Here is a 7,489-nt window from a genome sequence, read left to right as displayed (position 1 = left end):
TTTTTGTATGAAAACACACTTCTGGAGGAACTGCAAATCAAAGAACAAAGTTCGAATCGGATGGACAAAGTTAGTTGTAATTAACAGTTTTTGTATGAAAACACACTTCTGGTGGAACTTCAAATCAAAGAACAAAGTTCGAATCGGATGGACAAAGTGAGTTGTAATTAACAGTTTTTGTATGAAAACACACTTCTGGTGGATCTTCATATCAACGAACAAAGTTCGAATCGGATGGACAAAGTTAGTTGTAATTAACAGTTTTTGTATGAAAACAAACTTCTGGTGGAACTTCAAATCAAAGAACAAAGTTCGAATCGGATGGACAAAGTTAGTTGTAATTAACAGTTTTTGTATGAAAACACACTTCTGGTGGATCTTCATATCAACGAACAAAGTTCGAATCGGATGGACAAAGTTAGTTGTAATTAACAGTTTTTGTATGAAAACACACTTCTGGAGGAACTGCAAATCAAAGAACAAAGTTCGAATCGGATGGACAAAGTTAGTTGTAATTAACAGTTTTTGTATGAAAACAAACTTCTGGTGGAACTTCAAATCAAAGAACAAAGTTCGAATCGGATGGACAAAGTGAGTTGTAATTAACAGTTTTTGTATGAAAACACACTTCTGGTGGATCTTCATATCAACGAACAAAGTTCGAATCGGATGGACAAAGTTAGTTGTAATTAACAGTTTTTGTATGAAAACACATTTCTGGTGGAACTTCAAATCAAAGAACAAAGTTCGAATCCGATGGACAAAGTTAGTTGTAATTAACAGTTTTTGTATGAAAACACACTTCTGGAGGAACTGCAAATCAAAGAACAAAGTTCGAATCGGATGGACAAAGTTAGTTGTAATTAACAGTTTTTGTATGAAAACAAACTTCTGGTGGAACTTCAAATCAAAGAACAAAGTTCGAATCGGATGGACAAAGTTAGTTGTAATTAACAGTTTTTGTATGAAAACACACTTCTGGTGGAACTTCATATCAACGAACAAAGTTCGAATCGAATGGACAAAGTTAGTTGTAATTAACAGTTTTTGTATGAAAACTCACTTCTGGTGCAACTTCATATCAAAGAACAAAGTTCGAATCGAATGGACAAAGTTAGTTCTAATTAACAGTTTTTGTATGAAAACACACTTCTGGTGGAACTTCGTATCAAAGAACAAAGTTCGAATCGGATGAACAAAAATAGTTGTAATTAACAGTTTTTGTATGAAAACACACTTCTGGTGGAACTGCATATCAAAGAACAAAGTTCGAATCGGATGGACAAAGTTAGTTGTAATTAACAGTTTTTGTATGAAAACAAACTTCTGGTGGAACTTCAAATCAAAGAACAAAGTTCGAATCGGATGGACAAAGTGAGTTGTAATTAACAGTTTTTGTATGAAAACACACTTCTGGTGGATCTTCATATCAACGAACAAAGTTCGAATCGGATGGACAAAGTTAGTTGTAATTAACAGTTTTTGTATGAAAACACATTTCTGGTGGAACTTCAAATCAAAGAACAAAGTTCGAATCCGATGGACAAAGTTAGTTGTAATTAACAGTTTTTGTATGAAAACACACTTCTGGAGGAACTGCAAATCAAAGAACAAAGTTCGAATCGGATGGACAAAGTTAGTTGTAATTAACAGTTTTTGTATGAAAACACACTTCTGGTGGAACTTCAAATCAAAGAACAAAGTTCGAATCGGATGGACAAAGTTAGTTGTAATTAACAGTTTTTGTATGAAAACACACTTCTGGTGGAACTTCATATCAACGAACAAAGTTCGAATCGAATGGACAAAGTTAGTTGTAATTAACAGTTTTTGTATGAAAACTCACTTCTGGTGCAACTTCATATCAAAGAACAAAGTTCGAATCGAATGGACAAAGTTAGTTGTAATTAACAGTTTTTGTATGAAAACACACTTCTGGTGGAACTTCGTATCAAAGAACAAAGTTCGAATCGGATGAACAAAGTTAGTTGTAATTAACAGTTTTTGTATGAAAACACACTTCTGGTGGAACTTCAAATCAAAGAACAAAGTTCGAATCGGATGGACAAAGTTAGTTGTAATTAACAGTTTTTGTATGAAAACACACTTCTGGTGGAACTTCAAATCAAAGAACAAAGTTCGAATCGGATGGACAAACTGAGTTGTAATTAACAGTTTTTGTATGAAAACACACTTCTGGAGGAACTTCGTATCAAAGAACAAAGTTTGAATCGGATGGACAAAGTTAGTTTAATTAACAGTTTTTGTATGAAAACACACTTCTGGTGGAACTTCATATCAACGAACAAAGTTCGAATCGGATGGACAAAGTTAGTTGTAATTAACAGTTTTTGTATGAAAACACACTTCTGGTGGAACTTCAAATCAAAGAACAAAGTTCGAATCGGATGGACAAAGTGAGTTGTAATTAACAGTTTTTGTATGAAAACACACTTCTGGAGGAACTGCAAATCAAAGAACAAAGTTCGAATCGGATGGACAAAGTTAGTTGTAATTAACAGTTTTTGTATGAAAACACACTTCTGGTGGAACTTCGTATCAAAGAACAAAGTTCGAATCGGATGGACAAAGTTAGTTGTAATTAACAGTTTTTGTATGAAAACACACTTCTGGTGGAACTTCGTATCAAAGAACAAAGTTCGAATCGGATGGACAAAGTGAGTTGTAATTAACAGTTTTTGTATGAAAACACACTTCTGGTGGAACTTCAAATCAAAGAACAAAGTTCGAATCGGATGGACAAAGTTAGTTGTAATTAACAGTTTTTGTATGAAAACACACTTCTGGTGGAACTTCATATCAAAGAACAAAGTTCGTTTCGGATGGACAAAGTTGGTTGTAATTAACAGTTTTTTTTTATGAAAACACACTTCTGGTGGAACTTCAAATCAAAGAACAAAGTTCGAATCGGACGGACAAAGTTAGTTGTAATTAACAGTTTTTGTATGAAAACACACTTCTGGTGGAACTTCAAATCAAAGAACAAAGTTCGAATCGGATGGACATAGTTAGTTGTAATTAACAGTTTTTGTATGAAAACACACTTCTGGTGGAACTTCAAATCAAAGAACAAAGTTCGAATCGGATGGACAAAGTTAGTTGTAATTAACAGTTTTTGTATGAAAACACACTTCTGGTGGAACTTCATATCAAAGAACAAAGATCGAATCGGATGGACAAAGTTAGTTGTAATTAACAGTTTTTGTATGAAAACACACTTCTGGTGGAACTTCATATCAAAGAACAAAGTTCGAATCGGATGGACAAAGTGAGTTGTAATTAACAGTTTTTTTTATGAAAACACACTTCTGGTGGAACTGCAAATCAAAGAACAAAGTTCGAATCGGATGGACAAAGTTAGTTGTAATTAACAGTTTTTGTATGAAAACACACTTCTGGTGGAACTTCAAATCAAAGAACAAAGTTCGAATCGGATGGACAAAGTTAGTTGTAATTAACAGTTTTTGTATGAAAACACACTTCTGGTGGAACTTCAAATCAAAGAACAAAGTTCGAATCGGATGGACAAAGTTAGTTGTAATTAACAGTTTTTGTATGAAAACACACTTCTGGTGGAACTTCAAATCAAAGAACAAAGTTCGAATCGGATGGACAAAGTTAGTTGTAATTAACAGTTTTTGTATGAAAACACACTTCTGGTGGAACTTCATATCAAAGAACAAAGATCGAATCGGATGGACAAAGTTAGTTGTAATTAACAGTTTTTGTATGAAAACACACTTCTGGTGGAACTTCATATCAAAGAACAAAGTTCGAATCGGATGGACAAAGTTAGTTGTAATTAACAGTTTTTGTATGAAAACACACTTCTGGTGGAACTTCAAATCAAAGAACAAAGTTCAAATCGGATGGACAAAGTTAGTTGTAATTAACAGTTTTTGTATGAAAACACACTTCTGGTGGAACTTCATATCAAAGAATAAAGATCGAATCGGATGGACAAAGTTAGTTGTAATTAACAGTTTTTGTATGAAAACAAACTTCTGGTGGAACTTCAAATCAAAGAACAAAGTTCGAATCGGATGGACAAAGTGAGTTGTAATTAACAGTTTTTGTATGAAAACACACTTCTGGAGGAACTGCAAATCAAAGAACAAAGTTCGAATCGGATGGACAAAGTTAGTTGTAATTAACAGTTTTTGTATGAAAACAAACTTCTGGTGGAACTTCAAATCAAAGAACAAAGTTCGAATCGGATGGACAAAGTTAGTTGTAATTAACAGTTTTTGTATGAAAACACACTTCTGGTGGAACTTCATATCAACGAACAAAGTTCGAATCGAATGGACAAAGTTAGTTGTAATTAACAGTTTTTGTATGAAAACACACTTCTGGTGGAACTTCATATCAACGAACAAAGTTCGAATCGAATGGACAAAGTTAGTTCTAATTAACAGTTTTTGTATGAAAACACACTTCTGGTGGAACTTCATATCAAAGAACAAAGTTCGAATCGGATGGACAAAGTTAGTTGTAATTAACAGTTTTTGTATGAAAACACACTTCTGGTGGAACTTCAAATCAAAGAACAAAGTTCGAATCGGATGGACAAACTGAGTTGTAATTAACAGTTTTTGTATGAAAACACACTTCTGGTGGAACTTCAAATCAAAGAACAAAGTTCGAATCGGATGGACAAAGTTAGTTGTAATTAACAGTTTTTGTATGAAAACACACTTCTAGTGGAACTTCATATCAAAGAACAAAGTTCGAATCGGATGGACAAACTGAGTTGTAATTAACAGTTTTTGTATGAAAACACACTTCTGGTGGAACTTCAAATCAAAGAACAAAGTTCGAATCGGATGGACAAAGTGAGTTGTAATTAACAGTTTTTGTATGAAAACACACTTCTGGAGGAACTGCAAATCAAAGAACAAAGTTCGAATCGGATGGACAAAGTTAGTTGTAATTAACAGTTTTTGTATGAAAACACACTTCTGGTGGAACTTCATATCAAAGAACAAAGTTCGTTTCGGATGGACAAAGTTAGTTGTAATTAACAGTTTTTTTTATGAAAACACACTTCTGGTGGAACTTCAAATCAAAGAACAAAGTTCGAATCGGATGGACAAAGTTAGTTGTAATTAACAGTTTTTGTATGAAAACACATTTCGGGTGGAACTTCATATCAACGAACAAAGTTCGAATCGAATGGACAAAGTTAATTGTAATTAACAGTTTTTGTATGAAAACACACTTCTGGTGGAACTTCATATCAAAGAACAAAGTTCGAATCGGATGGACAAAGTTAGTTCTAATTAACAGTTTTTGTATGAAAACACACTTCTGGTGGAACTTCATATCAAAGAACAAAGTTCGAATCGGATGGACAAAGTTAGTTGTAATTAACAGTTTTTGTATGAAAACACATTTCGGGTGGAACTTCATATCAACGAACAAAGTTCGAATCGGATGGACAAAGTTAGTTGTAATTAACAGTTTTTGTATGAAAACACATTTCGGGTGGAACTTCAAATCAAAGAACAAAGTTCGAATCGGATGGACAAAGTTAGTTGTAATTAACAGTTTTTGTATGAAAACACACTTCTGGTGGAACTTCATATAAAAGAACAAAGTTCGAATCGGATGGACAAAGCTGGTTGTAATTTACAGTTTTTGTATGAAAACACACTTCTGGTGGAACTTCAAATCAAAGAACAAAGTTCGAATCGGATGGACAAAGTTAGTTGTAATTAACAGTTTTTGTATGAAAACACACTTCTGGTGGAACTTCAAATCAAAGAACAAAGTTCGAATCGGATGGACAAAGTTAGTTGTAATTAACAGTTTTTGTATGAAAACACACTTCTGGTGGAACTTCATATCAAAGAACAAAGTTCGAATCGGATGGACAATGCTGGTTGTAATTTACAGTTTTTGTATGAAAACACACTTCTGGTGGAACTTCAAATCAAAGAACAAAGTTCGAATCGGATGGACAAAGTTAGTTGTAATTAACAGTTTTTGTATGAAAACACACTTCTGGTGGAACTTCAAATCAAAGAACAAAGTTCGAATCGGATGGACAAAGTTAGTTGTAATTAACAGTTTTTGTATGAAAACACACTTCTAGTGGAACTTCAAATCAAAGAACAAAGTTCGAATCGGATGGACAAAGTTAGTTGTAATTAACAGTTTTTGTATGAAAACACACTTCTGGTGGAACTTCAAATCAAAGAACAAAGTTCGAATCGGATGGACAAAGTTGGTTGTAATTAACAGTTTTTGTATGAAAACACACTTCTGGTGGAACTTCATATCAAAGAACAAAGTTCGAATCGGATGGACAAAGTTAGTTGTAATTAACAGTTTTTGTATGAAAACACATTTCGGGTGGAACTTCATATCAAAGAACAAAGTTCGAATCGGATGGACAAAGATAGTTGTAATTAACAGTTTTTGTATGAAAACACACTTCTAGTGGAACTTCAAATCAAAGAACAAAGTTCGAATCGGATGGACAAAGTTAGTTGTAATTAACAGTTTTTGTATGAAAACACATTTCGGGTGGAACTTCATATCAAAGAACAAAGATCGAATCGGATGGACAAAGTTAGTTGTAATTAACAGTTTTTGTATGAAAACACACTTCTGGTGGAACTTCAAATCAAAGAACAAAGTTCGAATCGGATGGACAAAGTTAGTTGTAATTAACAGTTTTTGTATGAAAACACACTTCTGGTGGAACTTCATATCAAAGAACAAAGTTCGAATCGGATGGACAAAGCTGGTTGTAATTTACAGTTTTTGTATGAAAACACACTTCTGGTGGAACTTCAAATCAAAGAACAAAGTTCGAATCGGATGGACAAAGTTAGTTGTAATTAACAGTTTTTGTATGAAAACACACTTCTGGTGGAACTTCATATCAAAGAACAAAATTCGAATCGGATGGACAAAGCTGGTTGTAATTTACAGTTTTTGTATGAAAACACACTTCTGGTGGAACTTCAAATCAAAGAACAAAGTTCGAATCGGATGGACAAAGTTAGTTGTAATTAACAGTTTTTGTATGAAAACACACTTCTGGTGGAACTTCAAATCAAAGAACAAAGTTCGAATCGGATGGACAAAGTTGGTTGTAATTAACAGTTTTTGTATGAAAACACACTTCTGGTGGAACTTCATATCAAAGAACAAAGTTCGAATCGGATGGACAAAGTTAGTTGTAATTAACAGTTTTTGTATGAAAACACACTTCTGTTGGAACTTCATATCAAAGAACAAAGTTCGAATCGGATGGACAAAGCTGGTTGTAATTTACAGTTTTTGTATGAAAACACACTTCTGGTGGAACTTCAAATCAAAGAACAAAGTTCGAATCGGATGGACAAAGTTAGTTGTAATTAACAGTTTTTGTATGAAAACACACTTCTGGTGAAACTTCATATCAAAGTACAAAGTTCGAATCGGATGGACAAAGTTAGTTGTAATTAACAGTTTT

Source organism: Anopheles moucheti, unplaced genomic scaffold, assembly GCF_943734755.1.
Source record: "Anopheles moucheti unplaced genomic scaffold, idAnoMoucSN_F20_07 putative_Y_1, whole genome shotgun sequence".
NCBI classification, from domain to species: domain Eukaryota; kingdom Metazoa; phylum Arthropoda; class Insecta; order Diptera; family Culicidae; genus Anopheles; species Anopheles moucheti.
Note: the sequence above shows the minus strand (reverse complement) of the source record.